Source organism: Apis mellifera, linkage group LG10, assembly GCF_003254395.2.
Source record: "Apis mellifera strain DH4 linkage group LG10, Amel_HAv3.1, whole genome shotgun sequence".
In the NCBI taxonomy this organism is placed as follows: domain Eukaryota; kingdom Metazoa; phylum Arthropoda; class Insecta; order Hymenoptera; family Apidae; genus Apis; species Apis mellifera.
The window spans coordinates 5,854,917-5,874,210 of record NC_037647.1 but is presented as its reverse complement, the minus strand read 5'-3'; the positions used below and the strand labels follow the sequence as shown (position 1 = coordinate 5,874,210).

Below are 19,294 nucleotides of genomic sequence, written 5' to 3'. Positions count from 1 at the left end.
TTATATATCATTAACTTAACAAATAATATAACAAATATAATAGAAATATAATAAAAATAAAATTTTATATAATCGATTTTTATTTTTTATGTATTGCAAATTTTAAAAAATTTTTTTAAAAGTTAAAAAACATATTCTGTTATGAAAAATATATGAAAAATTCCTAACGGAATTTCATTATAATAAATTGATGATTTTAATTCATATATAAATCGAGATCTATACTAGATCTTTTTATAGATATAAAAATTTAGATTAGATGACGTCCCACTAAATAAAAATTCGTAATAATGGCTTCAAGAAAAATATTTTGCAATAAAGTATTTTTTTTTTAACATTTTACATATAGTCTTTAAATCAATCTTTAAATCATGCAAAAAGCTATTTTCTTTATGTCTTTTTTCCATTTACATTCATAAAATTCATAAAGTTGCAATCTCTATTTCATATTTTATCATCTATTTATAATACCAAATTTTCATCATATAGAACTTTTTTCTTGTCTGTACAGAAGAACTGGGAAAACGTAAAAATCTCGAGACTCGTGTAGAAAAATCGCGTTCTTTGTCCGCGATTCATATTATACATTGCGTATTCAGTGAATAACATCTGCTTAATCGCACAATGGACCCACGGGTACGTTCCGTTGGGTTCTTTATTATAACGTCTCAAAGAGTAGGACGAAAAAGGGCCTGAAAAGGGTCTCCCTATCGAAATCTTTAAGACGGTTTCCTAACATCTGCCCTCCATTGCTTATACATATACTTAGGCAGAGAAAAAGGAGTTTGCACGTGTCCTTTCAGGAAGGGATCTCTCTTGATGGTGTTCATTGTGATCGACGCGCAAAACGGGAAGTGACAATTGACATCTGTCTTGCGTTATGCAGGATTTCTGGGTCGAACTATTTTTGAAACAGTATTATGATAGTCCTTCGAACATACATGCTCGTCTGGCATAAAGATGTTTCCTTACCGATTCAGGGTACGTTAAATGGAAATAGATAATGTATTCGACCCGTTTTCCATGACGTGCGATCATGTGTTATTGGATTGTGCGTGCATGCGTTTCAAAATAATGCCCCCTTTTTTTTTTCTATTTCGAAAGAAAGTTTCTGATATCGGGAATCGGCAAAATATCGGGAACAGTGAAGTGCAATTGTTTTAATTGCATTTCTAAATTTACGTTCAAAGTAAAGAAATATTCTCGAAATAATTGTATAAATGAAAAATCAATGGAAAAATAATATATAAATGTAAACATATTTTTTCTAAATAATATGCATTAAATAATATAAGGATATTAAAGAATATTAAATGATATAAAAATGATATATTAATATCATTATTAACATATATCATCATATATCAACATATATAACATAATCATCATATATTAACATTACGTTATTTTTATTTTTGGAATTTTTCAATATAAGTTCAAGTTTAATTATAGTCTTTTATATTATTTACTATTTCATTTATATACATATTTATACATAAAAAATCAGATACCTTAATTTTAATAAATATATTTTAATTTTGATGAAAAATTTGCTTAAAATTGTTTCAATAAAATTATAGAAATGAAATATTCCAAATGGAAATATTCCAAATATAATATAATGTATCCAATAAAACAAAAAGTAAATATAAATATTGCATAATTAAATATAGTAGTTACAACATATAGAACAGTATGTATATAAATATTTTCTTTTATCGGGCGGTGAACATGTTAACGAATAGAAGCATAAGTTTGAGTTTGTAATTGAAACGAACGTAATTTCACTGATTTCATTATCATGAGGCGCAATACGCGTTATTTTTGTTCAGAAGCCACGTTAATCTCATAGAACCGGTGCCGATGACTTTTAATCGCGTGTTTCACAGCCGCCAAACTACGCTTGTTATTTTAGAAACATTGCACTCGTTTGATTTCAGTAATTAATGTGTACGTTGATACAGCTATGATGTGCAATTATACATTACGTAATTTGTTACATCATTCTGGCGATATTTTATTTGTTCTGTTTACTCGTAATATACATTATACACATAGGTATTAGTTAATGCTTATGCGACTGAATGTTGTGCACATTTCGCGTTGATAAGTTTTTGTTTCATATAAAACGACATAGTTTTGATCGGTCAATTAATTAGTAAGTACAGAAATTAATTTTCATTATACAAGGAGCATTAAAATAAATTGCATTTCACAATGCATATTTGGTGATGATTCAATACATAACCAGTTATCTAAATCAATTTCTTTGTTATTTCATCAAATACACCTATCTTTATGTATTTTTTAACGCTGAATTTCAATCTACAATCAAATTGTTTCCATCACTCCTATTTTTTATATGATTTTATGTTATTTGATTTCTTATTATTTAATTGAACTATTATTGAATTTATTTATTTATTTTTTTTTAATAATAAAATTCAATTTATGTATGATATTTATATCACAAATTGAATTGATTTGAATTGTATTGCAATATTAATTTTTATAATAATACTTTCTTTCTATTTTATATATATATAAAAATTTCCAATGCATAAAATAAGAAATAATGACGAGTAGCTATGACTAATTTTAATAGCTCAGAATGTAAAAATTTTTATATTAATTTTTATATATATTTACAATTTTATTAAAATATAAATTATGATATTAATATCAGAAAGTTCATTCCTAATGAGTTCTGCGGGAAAAGAGAAAAACATCGGCCTCTTTAGCTCAGTGGCAGAGCACTGGTCTCGTAAACCAGGGGTCGTGAGTTCAAACCTCACAGGAGGCAAATTTTTTTTTTTCAATATGATTTAATTCTTTTAATTTAATCATATCTTTTAAAAGATATATAAAAATTAGAAGAAAATTATTAAATTCCATCTTTTTAAAGAAGATACATTAGAACTATTAAATATATCGATTATTTTAATATTTAATTATAAGATATAATTATAAAAATAAATATATATGAATCATATTGAATGAATATAAAAAAAGTAATTAATTATATATAATTATAATCTATTGGAAAATTATAATAGTTAAAAATGTTTAAATCGAAGGAATTAATTTAGAATAAATTAATCATAAAATCATTATTAAACAATAATGTATATTTTATTTTATATTTTATTTTTTACTAGAATCAAGTACATTTTCGTCACTTAAACAATTTTTTTTAATTTAAATTAAATAACAATTAATAATATTTTAATTATGAACTTAAAGAAATAACAAAATAATAAAACAAGTTAAAAAAAATATGTTTATTTAATCAAATCAACAGTTTATACTGATTATTTGATAATCAATATACATCGAATCAAATGTCTCTAAATTGTTCCATTTATTCGTATTGAATTAATGAAAAAATTATTGGAAGTCTAAAAAGAGATTGAACGCAGTAAGTTAATTATAAGAAATCGGCCTGGAAACAATGATTTGGAATTCAGTTTGCGTTTCGGAAGCTGCGAATGCGTCCCACGTAGAACGAAGCTGCGCATTCTCGATATTCAGGAGTTACACCAGCCAGGAGAGCCCGTACTGTTTCCGTAAAATGTCTGTAAAGTGGGGAACCAGAGGTTCGCTCATGTATACATATACTTTGATACTCATTGTCAGAGGAGGGAGTTTAGGATCGTGACGTGCAGGGTTAGAAGGAGACGTTTTTCTTCCCGTTTTCACGAGGAACACCGATGAGTCATGAGGCAAGCAAACAGAATGTTAATTCTCAGTGTTAGACGCTCGCGAAGGATCTGGTTCCTTAATGAAACCTCGACCGTTCGAAAAAACATAAAAACCGTGATATAACGTCGCGAGTACTTTCAACCGCGACCACGTTGATTCTTGGCTTCTTACATCATCGCTTTCGTTTTCTACTCGCATCAGATGGAATCGTAAAGTGTTTAAATGACTTTCTTGCGAAAAATGAACGTCTTAACGAGCGATTATTTGGTCAGCTAGTTTTTTTTATACTTTATGGACGTAAGGATTATTTTTTTGAAAGGATAACTTTAGGATATGCAGTAGTAATGTTGAGGAATAAAAGTCAAATTTAATTTTAATATTATATCTTTATTTAAAAATTACATTACACAGTATTTATATGAGTATTAATTAATTTTTTTTTCCAAAAATATTCAAAATTTTTATTCAATATTTGTTTTTCCATAGCAAAATGATTATTCTTATTACATATACAAACGAATGATGAATACTTATTTTTATTTTGATTTTACGAATATATTTGCTAGAAATTCACCATATGTAGTTACGGCACTGGTATATTCAAACCGGTTTTACTCGATCACGAGACTTTAGGCGATCATTTGCGATGTGGGCGAGGTAATGGTCCGTTCAGCTGAAAAACAAAATTTCTTTACAACAAATTCACGTAAAATGAAAACTAAAATCTTTTAATTAAAATTGTCAATGTGTTGCAAATTTTCAATCATATTTTCTCGAACATTAACAAATTGCATCTTGTATCTACATGATATTGAATTATAATTTAATTACAAACTTTAACATTAATTTTGAAAATATCTAATTCCTTAAAAAACAATAACTTTTAATTTCTTTTATATATTATTTAAAATATAATTTTTATTATCACTCTTTTATTCATATTCAAATTCTTCTTCATTGGTCTTCGAAGCGAAGACCATCCACAGTGAATGGATGACGCGACGTTCAAGCATTGAGGATGCGAAAAATTGTGAAATTGCTTATCGTAGCTTCGCTAGGGCCACGTAATTTTTCACTAACTTCCGCTGACGGAAAAAGCTGAAATTATGCCGACTACGTAGGGGTACGTAGACACGTTTAAACGGATAGATATATACAGGTACATACAGTGGCGCGTCAAAGCGTGAGGGGCATACGATTCGCTTGCTCGCTCGCTCGCTCGCTCGCTCGCTTGTTCGCGGACGAGCGGTTACTCGCGTTGCGGGTATTCGCCGCGCATTCTCGCCGCTAGTATTCTAGTATTCTGTGCCGTGCTCAGGGCACCCTCGGAACTACGAGACTACGTGACCGGCATTGGCAGCGACGCTCTTTCGAGAAAGGCGCCTTCCAATCCACGAATTGCAAAATATTCCACAATTACGGAACTCGCCCTGCGACTTACGTGTTGCATTTCTATAGTACGCGACCAATCGCCACCGATACGATCAAATGTTTCTTACAGAGTTGAATACAATAGGCATCTTCGATTCTTTCTAAAGATTTTTTCCAGAATATATAAGGAAACGGAACATTGTAATAATATTTACTATTTAATCTTATTCTGGAAAGGATAAGATTTTCTTATTAAATTTTATAAATCGTAAATGATCTCTTTTAATTTCTTTATTATTATTTGTTCATTCATAATTAAAATCTTTTTCTAATTTATATGAATATGTTTCTAAGCAATTGAAATTCAAATAATTTAAAGTTAGTTAAAAGTTATTTAATTTTTTATTTATGATTTCATATTATTAAATATTTGAGTATATGCTTGTATATAGATTTTTAAGTAAGTATAGATAATAATATAGATAATAATTCGTCAGAAAATATTATCGAATCGTCGATAATACGTCGACGATGATAACTTGATAGATATGAAATTTTTATATTTATTAATTAAAAATACTAATGAAAGATAAAAAATATATAATTAATAATTAAAATAATGTGTAAAATGATATCATATTCTCTTAACAAGTGATTCAATTAATAAATAGATTTGTTAATATATAAATTAATTTGTTATATAATTGTGCAATTATTACAAATATTTTGTAATATGTTGTTATTAATTATTATGTTGTTTTTCTATTTTTTTTACGGGATTCGAGAATATTTTTAACATTAGCATCATATTTTTAAGTTATAATCTTATATAATGTTTTTCTATTATCGATTTGAGTTTTAGTGTGTGTTATCTGAATGATTGTCGAAAACTATGGTTTGAATGTTATAAAATTCACTCATTAACTATATTTGTCACGCTTTCTAGGTAAATATTGTTGGGTATTTTTTATTTTATTAATTTAACTTACAATAGAAAAGATATCATGATACGAAGAACAATGAACATACAAATTAGTATTATAAGAATTATAAAAGTAGTTGTACATCATATTTGTTGATAATTTTTATATAATACTAATTATAAGACTTTGTAAATTATTTTCAATTGAATATCTTCAATATTATTCCATGCATTTATGAAATGTCCAATTTGTCCATTAATCTCAAAAAAACTATTATTTTAAGAATAAAGTTATCATTCAAATTTCTAAAAGATGCTTGCCGTTTGATGGCCCAGATTCATAAACTTTATTCAAGAGGGAAATTAAACAAGTCTTACTCCAGCGAATCGAATCCCGTTACTGCGTATAATTCCGTAACGGTTCGAGACTGAACGGGTAATTGCAAGTGAATAACGCCAGAAGCGTGCACTTGAACGCATATATCCAAAACCGTTCTAAAAATATACGTAAAAAAAAAAAAGAAACAAACGAGGAAAAAAATAATTTAAAAAAAAAAAAAGAAAAAACGAAGGATAAGGAAAGGAATAAAAAAAAAAACATGTCTATCATCGCACAACCAATTAAATGAGATCGTAACTACGTCACGTGCTCGTGTACAAAAGACACCTCAGCTTCTTTCTTTTCGCATGCGCGCGCATGGTGTGTATCGCAATACGCACGATAAACCGCTTATCTATAGTGGCTACGACATAACGTTGTTCCACAAGACGCGGGGTGACGGAATCGGAGGGACTTATCGGTATCGACACGCGAGGGCAACGTGACTTTCTAGCCGCGATCGATACAAAAGTTTCGTTTACGTGTTGCACGCTGAAATCGTTTTCCGCTTTTCTTTCGTTGATTCGTAATTGCGCCATCGTACTCGCACACTGCGATCACACCTGCGCAGATCTTGTACGCGCTTCTTGTTAAACATATATAGAGATATATGAGGTACACAAAGATACATGTTGACATTTTATAATGTATTTAAAATCAATCAGTCTCTCTCATTCTGTGCATGCTCACAATTCATTTCACACTGTAAAAAACGAAAGACGATAATGAAATATATATGGTATCTAATTAATTTAACGACGAATTTGCAAAATTGAAGGAGGAATCGGTTATTGATTCAATTGTTTTTGAGGATTAATTGAGGATTTTTAATTATAATATATAATATCAGGGATTATAATAAAACTATTTAAATTCTGTTTTTAATTCGGATTATAATATATTTTTGTTCAAATGAATTTTACAGATGTTTAAGGAAATGCAGCACTGTTGTCAGAAAAGACCCAAAATTAGATCGAATGTTTCCGTTCTGCTCTAAATATTATTTTCTGCGTAGTGCCGACGTTTTGCGATGGCTTCCAGCATGCTTGATGACGTTCGAATATTTACTGAATTCATTAAATTAAACATAACTTTTTTGATATTTTAAAATTGTTAAATTTATTTTTAAAATTCATTTCACGAATTAGTTTTTTTTTTTTTTACATTAATATGAATAGATTGAAAATGAAGATGAAATTATGGTAAGAGTTATTATATTTAAATAAAATGCGTTTATATATTCATTAATAACACGTATTAGGATTGATACATATGAAGTGTCGTTCTCTGGAATTTCAATTTGACGGGTCAATATCATTCATTAAACTTTGGCCCATCGTTGATTATTATAAACCATATTTAACAAGTAGATACATGTATTAAATTTTAACACAATTTATAATAGAAATGTTAGAATTTTATCATCAATCAATATGAATATTTGTGAAATTCGTCAAATTTATTTTTATAAAGAGGAAGAAAATCAATATAAATGAAATCACGTGAAATATAACAAATATTTATAAATTTTTAATTAATAAAATTAAAAAAATGTGAGTAGATATAATTTTATGATTATATTATAAAATCATACATGCATTAATCGAAATTTTGTGCTTTAATATGTTAGAAAGTATTTGTTAAAATTATTGATGCCATATTTTTATAATTAATTAAGGTATAGTATTTTTATAATATAGTTGCAAGATAATATTACATGATCTTTAACATTAAATATAATGTATAATTTTGAATCGATTTTTCCCTACACATTGAAAATAAAAAATATAAGATATCAATGCAAAGAATATTTAAAGATCATTTTTTTAAATAATAATTAAGATAAATGTTATAAAAAAATAATAAATGAATAAATTTTTATAGAACATTACTTAAATACCTACAAATATTTATTCGTTTAGTTTATTTTTATTTTTCAATATAGATAAATATAGATAAAAAAAAATTTAGTATTGATATTAGTAGTTAAATGTGAGTCGTGCATGTTAAATAAAATGATAATTCGCACGATCTTGGTGTTTCTTCGTTTTTGAAAAATGAAATTATATATAACTTTGTTTGGCTAAATATAATCTTACATTTATTAATCTTTTATTTTATCTAATAATTTACTAATTCCTATAAATTTATCGTTATTACTCGAATTATCTTATTATGTTTTCTTGATATTGTGTTGATAATTTGTTAAAAAAATTTCGATGAATTCTCAGATTCTGAAAATATCATTTTATTAGTAATTTTGAAATAAATAACTTCGTTTTACAATAATTTTTAATTTTATAATATTTATTATCAAATTCGTTTAAAAAATAATAATTTTTTTCTTATTATTTAAAAATAATAACGTGTATTATTACAATAATTTAATTTTCTTACACTTTTCACGAATAAACTTACACTACACGCTCATATCATATATAAAAGAAAATTCAAAACTTATTCTTTACAATCATCGATAAAAATATAGATTTTTACACTTCGATTAATTGAATAAAATTTACAATAACGAACAAAATTTGTTGTTAAACGATTAAACAATTGCAGTCGTGTAATTTCTATAATATTCAACTTCATGCTCTTGTTCATGCGGCATCCAATAATCTGTATATCCAAGGCTATACATAACCGTACAACGAGTCAATAATCGTATATCATTGACACTAAACATAAATCATAGATAAACTTCGGAAATTTCCTACAACAGCATGTCCATTATCTCTTTGAAAAAGAAAAGAATATTATCAGATACTTATAATAACGACATATTGCTAGGTCATTCCTCTTCATATTCTATACCATTCTATCCTCTTCGATCTGTGCATTTCATTTTTTTTTATTATTCTGAAAATCAACAGATACTTTTATATTTTATATTCCAATACGATTCTCTTTATATCCATTGATAAATAGAATAAATATAGAAAACGAAAAGAAAGATGTGTACACTCAAAAGTTGAAGATCATTCGTTTCAAATATAAATTATTAATTCTATAATTATTAACTTCAAACGTACAATGAATTGATACATAACATTTCATTTATTGCAGAATTTAAAATTAAAAATAAATAATCTCAATATTTTTATGTAACAAAATCTTATTATTTGTTTTGATGATTAGATTCTCCAAAGGTGTCTGTCTCACGAATATATTTTTCAAGCTCGTTCATAAATTTTTAAATTTCATTCACCTGCATTTGGATGCAAATTAAGATGAATGATGATTGTAGAATCTCGAAATAACATAAATATTCATCTGCCAGAGCAAAAGTTATATTTTTACGCGATCATTCATTGGTTTGTTTCATCCTTGCTTTGTCGTTCTATAACTCTAGAAATACTACTGTCACATGTGTATACGAATAACTTTTTCTCCTGTAATAACAGTTGTTAAAACCAGTGCTTCTGAAGCGGAGAAACCATCGCGTCACGATTATTTTCCCTTTCGAACAAAACAAGTTTCGTATTTGTTTCAGGGAAATGTTACTAGAGATAATTTGAAAATTTAATTCCGTAAAATATTTTATGGAATTATTTATGCGTGTTACTTCTGTGATTTTCGTCTCATAATTTGTTCGTTAGTTACATTTATAAAGTTTGTAATGTATATGTTTGAAAAATATAGTCGTGCATTATGATAAGTCGTATACATTTTGAATTTTACAGTAAAGCAGTATTGTTCTTTGAAAAATAATGAATTGGTGAATGTATATTTTATAAATAATTGTGATTTCTTTTATATTTTTTATTTACGTCATAAATATGCTACTATATCTCATTTATATTTAGATAAGAAATAATGAACATGTTTTTATTTATTACAATTATAACATTACAAAAATATATTAACATCGATATAAAAGAAAAATCAAATAATTTTCACTTTATATATTTATTAAAAATATGTATAAATTTCAGAAAATTCTATTTAAAAGGAAAAACTGTTTAAAAGAATCTCATTAAAATCATCATTTTTATTTTATATTAAAAACCATTAAATTGAAATTTAAAAAAACACGTATTCATAATATTAACAATTTCATCATTTTTAATTAATTCGAGTATTAAAAATAATCTGAAATTTTGTAATTTTCCTTTCCGCCATGTTTTTAATAGATCGATGTTATAACGAATCGTGTTATAACGGTTTCATCAATATCAACTTTTTTTTTTTTAATTATTTTTTCATCCATGAAGTGTCATCGTGACTTTATCAATCTTATGATAATTATAGTGACGTTTATATCGTCCGACAAAAAGCAATGTTGATAAAATCCTATCGTGTAATTTCTCAAGACTCGAGTAAATCGATTTTTCAAAACTCGCGCAAGATGCATCGAAGAAATGTTAGCGATCGATGACTGAAGGCAGCTGTGATTTGAAATGATAAAATCTTGTCTGATGTAATCTTTTTTTTTTTTTTCGTCTAATCTAACTTTCTCGCAGCTGTTCCTTTCCTTCAAAATCATTGTTTTCTGTGTCAATAGACAAATGTTAAAAATTTGGGAAAAAAAATGGAAAGAAATGGAATCTAAGATACGATTATCAATTTTTCTACTTAATTTGAATTTCGTTTATGATATAAACGTATGTAAGTAAACACGAAAGTATATAGATAGTTTTGCGTCGATAGGTATTGTACAGCTCTTATATCGTGTTTTATTATTCATAGACAATTGTCTGTAAATTTAGTTCTTAAAAAAAAGATAACAGTCTTTGAAAAATATTAATAATAATCTTGAATAATTTATATTCATTCATAAAACAAACTATTTATGTAATATGTACTGTAAAACTTTTACGCAATGTTATAATTCAGTGGGAATAACATTTTCATATTTTTTTAAAAAGAATATAACGTTGAAATCTGTTTAAATATTTTTAGAAATAATCTGTTTTCATGTTTAGTTTTTGAGATCTTACAATATTGAGAATAGTTTGAATTATTTTCGAAATAGAAAGAAAGAGTTTAGGATTCGAAAAAAATGGAAATTATTCTTATAATGATGTTTTTTTTAAATGATAAAAATGAATAAATAACTAATAAAATTTAGATTATTTTTTTTTTTCGTTTTTAATCAAATCAATGAAATTAGAAAAATAAAAATAATACAATTTTTAAATATAAATAAGAAAATTGTTCTTATAATCAGTTTTTTTTTAAGACGTTAAAGTGTTGAGGTTATCCTTATTTTTTTTATTAATAAACCTGCCTTTTTTTATTGCATCTCTTGTACAAAAGAGATACAACATAATCTAACGTAATGATCTTGAAATAATCCTAATTAAAAATACTTCAACGGTACACTCTTGTATCATTTTCTTTACATTTTTTTTTTTTTTTTTTTTAAATATAAAAACTTTTTTTACTGTGCATGTCAATACTTTTTTATTACCTTAAGTTTAATTTTACGCTAATACGTCGTTTTCAAATTAATAAAAAACGATAATGTTAATTAAATCGAAAAATCGAGAGATCGTAATAGGGTTATATAAGTGCATAGGGGATGATAAAAATACCTATTAACTAGAATAATTCTAGTAAATTCTCAAATTACTATATTTGTTCCTTTAGAAAATTTATTTTAAACGTTTGTTCATATTCAAGGCCATTTTGTCGTGACGTACGTGAAATCGATAAACTTGTCTAGAAGTATATAATAAGAATTAATGGAACGTAATGGAAAGAGAATGCAGTTTCATTTAAAGGACAATGATTAACAAATGATTTAATCTTAAACAAATTAAATTCAGAAAAATATTTTATAATATTATTTTAAAATAGTTTTCAAAAAATAGATCATGTTACATATATCAGATGTTCAATAGTATAATGGCGTTCTTCTTTCTCAATAATAAAAAAAAATCATTTATCTCAGTACTTCATATTCTTTTATTCACCAAAAAAAAATCATACAAACAATCATGTTAGATCTAACATCAAATGAGTTTGTTCAAAATTTATATAAACAAGTTCATTTATAATCATTAAAAATAAAATAATATTATATTAATATTTTAAAAATAATATGGAAAATATTAATCTATTCCATTTCTCCTAATGTCAATTATCATAATTTTTATTGTAATTATTTAATTTTACATGTGTAGCGTTTTACCTATATCGTCATTGATTTCGTGATGAATGTAGTCGCTGAAATCCGGTGGCGTCGGGCGTGAAGAAGAAAACGTTTAATAGAATTACCATAAAACGTTAGGTTAATAAGTATGTATATCTAGACGCGAGACTCGGCTCGTACCAAGCGAGAAATGACGACGTAGGAAGAATGCATAATCGCATCACGTTTTCGCTATTCCACTCGTAACACGTGACTGCACATAGTTTCTTGTACGCGCGACTGCATACACCAAAGATGCATACTACGTGTGCAACGCGCACGACACGTGTCTTATGTGGAAAAAAAAAAAAGGAAGAAAAAAAAAAAGAAAAAGATCCGCTCGTTATACTCGTCCGCTTGATGAGAACGCTTCGAAGGACGTTTAAATCTTACTATTTCTTGCTGACGAACGAGGAATAGTATTTCCTGTTTGGACGTCTAAATGATTAAAACATCTTAATACATCTAAGATTCATATTTCTTATTGATTTTCATGTGAGAAGTTGATTAAAAAAGGATCAAATTAAATTTTAAGTTTGCTTGAATTTTAATTTAATTTTTGAATATTTATAATATTTTATTATTTGGTATCATAAATATTTGAATTTGACAGATGTATAATATTTATTTCATATCGTTTTTTAATATATTTGAATTTTATTTATATAAAAAATTTTTGTCCCACCTTTTCTCAGGTTATATTCTTTTGATATAAAATTTCTGATGGTAAAAATTTAGATAGACAAGAAAATTAAATAGAAGGATAAAGAACGGTTATATGCCTAATACTTTTGCCTAATAATAATTATATTGCATTGAATGCAAATATAATATAAATAATTAATTAAAAATTTTTCATTAAAATTTATACGAGAAAAATTTTAGATTTTAAATTTGATAAGAATTTGCTGTAAGGTTAAAAATGCAGAAATTTTTATTAGAAAAATTCTAATTAATTAATTTTCAATATTGCATTTTCGATATAAGAAAAGTATCAGGAGCTACATAACCAAAGTTAGTGGCATGATTTCTTTTTATCTATGACGTCACGAATATCTCCTTGTATATTCTAGATTCCTATTAACAAATCGAAGCTTCCGGCATCTATCCACAAGATGGCGCCACTGGTACTAAATTCTTATTTCTTTTATTTATATTTGTATACAAAGTGTATTTCGTCAACAATTTATAAGAAAAAGAACAAATGCAGTGACAATTTTATGATATTTAAAAATATTTGCTTGAGAGATATCATAAAGCAACTTGTATGCAAATATTCTGAAGTGAAAAATATTTAAAAATATTGAAGTTAGGAGAATAAAAAATATAAAGATATAAAAAATATATCACTAAAGTTTATAATTTTCATTTTTTTATTAAATTAAATTTTAATATTTCTGGCATACAGCTAAAAAAAAATTTATAATACTTATAAAAAAAATAAAATAAATTTAATTGATTATTCAGATATTCTTCAATCATTATTATTATATAAAATATAATCTTATATTTTCTTATAGAAATAAATAGGAATAAGTAGTTTAACAGTGTAAATGAATATATATTAAATAATATTAAAGAAGATAAAAATATTTAAAAATATACATATTATATATATTGATTTATATTTATATGATTTACATATTCATTTTTGTTTATAAAAACTTGGAAAACAAATATTTAAAAAATAAATGTTCGAAAAATTTGCATTCTTATAAATGAATCAACTTTTTGAAATTTGAAGATCTTATTAATTATCTTATATTAATAATTTATCATGTTATCATATCATATCTGTGTAATAAATGATATCTTTATTTTTGTAACAGCATGATACTTATATTCGATACTATTATAATACGAGTATAATTATGTAATTATTTAATTCTCTTCATCGCACTACCTGCTTATATATGTTAAAAAAAATATACTAGTTTTTAACAATATAAATATACTAGTTAATTAATAATATTAATATTTAAATTTTATATAAATAAAAGAAATAAATATATATCTCTCATAAAAAAGAATGTATATTATATATAATATTACAATAGATACATGAATAACAAAAATAAAAATTTATCAATTTATTATATATTCAATAATGTATTCGATAAAAAAATTTAAAATGATTTTCGGTGATTATATATCATTCCTACAATTATTTCTTGTCGTTCAAAAAATTCACTTCAAGTTTCAAACTATTTATCGAATAAAATTTGTCATCATAACGATTTATAAAATCGCAAGGTTATTTCAATAACTGACGTTCTAGGTAACCTACATTTGTAAGATAGACCGCTTTTATAACGCTTTCTCTAGTAAAGGTACCCATCTGCTGGGGCACCTGACTCGATTCACCTGCCACAAGTATGCACGTTAGTACGCGGGCCGCTCGTCCGTCTGACATCGTCAGGTGTTTCTTCTTCGTATGGCTTTAATGGCGCGCCGTGTCTCGAAACAAAGAAGAGGGTGCAAACCGAACTAACATTCTCTCATTTCCCTTTTTTTTTTTCCATATCTGATGAAGATCCAGCCGCGGATAATCGGCCCGTTGACTTTTTAAATTTCGCATCGATCCGCTTCCTTAGCCCACTAATAAGAAGATGATCGAGTTTCATGGCAGTTCGTCTTTGTACAGCTGTGCTGTTGCATGCCTTGTTTTTGACGGTTGTGTAAAAGTTATACACGGACACGTTGTTGATATATATGATGTTGTTTTCGAAAAAGATCAAGTCGAATGATTAATAGTAATATTAAAAAAGTGAAAAAAAATCTTTAGACATTTTATTAATAAATAGATTATTCATTTATTATGTACGAGACTATTATTATTAATATCGGATAAATATACATTAAATAATCGGAATAAAAAATAAAAAATATATTATTCCATATATAAAAATATGTCCTGAAATTTTTGTTTCTAGTTTATTTTTTTTTGTAAAAATATTATCATCTCATTATAAAATGTTTTCTCACGAGTTACCAATAAAAGAATAAATATGTACAATGTTTTATCCATTTCATTCAGTAGCTGTTAAATATGTTTTTTTTTAGATTTTGCACAATATATATTACATGAAAATTAAAAATATTCATTTTTCACACTAACTGTGGTTTTTTCTTCGTACATAAATACTTACATTAATCAATATATATAAGATAAAATGCAATACATCAAAAAAATAATTGTTGTACATTCTTTTTCCGAGATTTATAGCCTTTGTATAGCTTTTATGTATAATAAAGTCGTCTAATCTCGCATAATATAGCATAAAGTAATAATCATATGTAGCGATTGTGAGAGTTAAAGTTAAACTTTAGAAAGAAAAGGAAGAAGTAAAACAATGTACAAATATATTCGTGCACTAAAGCATTTAGTTGAAGAATCGCATATAATATTTGCGACACACGCGAATGCAACATAGGACACGCGACATCGCGTTCCGGTCTTTCATTTCGTTTCGTTTCGTTCCATTCCATTCCATTCTGTTCTGTTCCATCCCGTTCCGTTCCGTTCCGTTCCGTTCCATTCCGTTTCGTTCCATTCCATTCCATTCCGTTCCGTTCCGTTCCGTTCCATTCCGTTCGCCCCATTCGCAGTGTACGTGTGCAATGTGCACCGATGTCACGCCATCACGCCATTAACCGTCCGGTACAATATGCGCATAGACCATCGTCTCCGTCGTGAGCCACGATTCGTGGCATTGCCCCGCCGTCGCCTTTGCAATAGCTATTATATATACATATGTATATCATATCACATAAAAATAGAGTTATGAGAAACAAAAAATGCATAAGAATGATTCCAATTTTTTCGATAGTTGATAGTTTCGATAGTTTTCAAGAGTTACATTTACATATTAATGAAATGATAGTTTTTTTGATAAATTAACATATTAAAATAACATTAATATAAAATGAAATGTAAATATTTATATATATGCATTTTTAATTCTGCCAGTGAGTGATCGTAAAAAAGTAAGAAATTTATTTAAATATATATATTTATTATATTATATTATATTTATAAATATACGTAATAATGAAAAAAAATATAAAGTATTAATTGAAATAAACTTAACTCTTTTCGTATAAATGATATAGGTAATAAATTATCACAGTATACATGGTTTCTAAAAATACATATTTGATTAACTGTTTTGTTGAAGTTTTCTTGAAACTATAAAAATTCTTATAGAGTTTTATAAATTATTCTTTATCTTCTATATTAATGTCTTCATTGTAATATTTTATAGCATAATAAATAACATTTGTTATTTTTAAAGATATATTTCAAAAGATATATTACAAATTTTTTATTTTCCATCTAGAATGATTATATGAAAAACAAAGTTAGATTAAAACTTATTATTCATACATAACTTCCATCATTTATATATATTCATATATTTTAAAACATTTATTTTGATATATATCGATATTTGGTCTTTTTATCAATTATTTATTAATAAAATTTATGGTAAGATGATATCACATCTTTGTAGCAAGAATAGATATATGACCAAACTGATCTAACCTATACTAAAAACGAGACCGCGAATTGTATGGCATTAACGCGCAGTGCGCGTAGTCAGAAAACGATGTGATATTGACCGAGGCAGCAACTATAGCATAGCGGAAAGCTGTATATCGAATCGCACAAACGAGACAGAGAAAGAAGAAAAAAGAAAGACATACGGCATAAAGTAGCACATCCCGCTGGATGACCGCGGAATCGCTCTCTGTGTAATGTTTGAATATATGTTGTACATCAGTGACGAAAGAGAACGAGAGAAAAGCATATAAAATGCAACACTGTCGAATAGCAGTAGACGAGCAGCCAACGATTAATTCGATCGTTCGAGTATAGTACTTGAAAAAGGAGGAAGCGAGAATGAAACACGAGAAAGAAAAGTGAGAAAGAACGAGTGGGGGAGGTCGGAACGGTTCAGAAGAGAGATAGGTTTGTATGAAAAGAAAAGAAACTACGAGAAGGAAGGAGACAGTCGAGGGGTAGGAGGATGGAAGGAGTTTGCACGCGGCGCGGAACCGGTTATGTTCTGTCGAGAGGTTAGGTAGGTGAACGAAGGGAAGAGGGAAAATCAGCTACCAACGACTACATACGACGATGTCACCTCGCGTGTATTCTGCATGCAGCCACTCCATGCAGGTAACAGCAAATCCATCGACGCTGCGGCTTTCTGGTGCGCGCGCGCACGTTTGCTCGTCTATATCCCCACGTAACTGCTCCCCTCTAGTCCCCTTTCCTCGTTCAGTTACTCCTATGCAACTTGCAGCATGACGTCACGCTCGTGTACGAGAAAACGAGATGAGCGACGCTGCGTAGGGAGCCTCGACGAAGGCGTACGAGAAACAAGCGAGATGCTGCGCAGTCAGAACGGCAAGGTGCCTGACACAAGGCACTTTTTCTCCCCTCTCGCTTCTTTCTCGTTTCCCCTTTCTCCTTCATGTTTACTCCCACTCCTTATTCCGTCCTTGTTCATCTTTCTGAACTATTTCTCTTTTTCTCTCTGCCTGTTTACAAACACGCATAAACTCGGCCGAATACATGACATCATCGCGCAATCTTGTGATGCCAACGAAAGAACGACGATAGACGACAACTGGTCCCCGTTCTCTTGGCGACTCTTACTGCTGTTGATCGATCTAAAAGCAACCCGCCGCTACTTTCATTTTCTCACGTTTCGCGTGTCTTCGACTTAAATCGATGCTAGTTATTTAGCTTATTGTTTTCAAAAGTTTTATTCTTATATATACAAGCGTAGAAACTAAGGATAAAATAAATTGTAAAAACGGAATAATGAAAAGTCATGCTGATTGGTAATTAACATCATATTTTTGTCAAATGAATCGAATGGATAATAAAATATTAACGAGAGAATAAATTGACTGCATGTTGTGTCACGAGGAATAGCGTAACACATAACGTAATATAGAGTAGCACCATTATCATCCTGCTCATCTCTACAGTTTAGTCTCGTGTCACGTAGCGTCCGTGACTAGTAACAAGTAGACGAGCTATCGTGACGTCATCGTTATCAGTAGGGTACTGAATTAGGTCGTATATCGCGCGCATATCCTCTTCCCTTGGTCCATTTCGAACGGTAAACACTGCATGGGGGTTGATTTAAAGGATCGTTCGTATTCCTGACGATTTCTCGTCACGCGAACTCTCTGGGTCGTTGCCATTTTGATTTGACCCATTGATAAAAAAAAATTAAGCATATTTTTCTTATATTCTTCTATTGAAAATAGAGAATATATTTAGATTTATAAAATTTGTTATTAATTAAATCATAATTATATTAAATATTTGAATAAAGGTTAATATCGTAAAGAATAGTTATAAAATTGTATTTAATATATATAAAATATATATTTATAAATCTACAAATCTTAATTTTATTTTAAATATTGTATTAATCTAAGAAACATTTCTTTTATCTGTTAATTTCACAATTAAGCAGTTATAAAGTTAAAACAGCCAGGACCAACATTTATGTATGTATACAATACACAATATTAACTGTTTGGACTACCAATGAGGTCAAGGACAATCAGATGATTTACAAAATAATATTTTTTGTAACATATGTGTAATATATATATTATATAGAGAAAAAAACTAAAAATACAGTTACAAAAATTTGAATGTTCATCTGAAAAGGTACATGAACCTTAGCAGAAATAACCTAACGCAACCTCGGGTCAATATCGCAATGGACCTTTGAAGAACCTAGTGTTTTTGATT

At 27.6% G+C, this 19,294-nt stretch overlaps 1 protein-coding gene, 1 long non-coding RNA gene and 1 other non-coding gene across 4 annotated transcripts in view; 2 read left to right on the top strand and 1 right to left on the bottom strand.

Moving 5' to 3' along the window:
• LOC100576223 (myb-like protein X) overlaps window positions 1–19,294 on the top strand; it is a 62,864-nt gene that overhangs the window by 6,411 nt on the left and 37,159 nt on the right. The window lies entirely within an intron of this gene.
• On the top strand, window positions 2,732–2,803 carry TRNAT-CGU. The gene has a single exon. It is a non-coding gene; the product is annotated as a tRNA-Thr (tRNA).
• On the bottom strand, window positions 15,860–18,798 carry LOC102653934. Of its 2 annotated transcripts, none has more exons than XR_409566.3 (2): window positions 17,221–18,798; window positions 15,860–16,252 (listed from the first exon to the last, which is right to left on the bottom strand). It is a non-coding gene; the product is annotated as an uncharacterized LOC102653934 (long non-coding RNA). The 2 variants fall into 2 exon arrangements; XR_409567.3 differs by having other exon boundaries at window positions 17,647–18,786.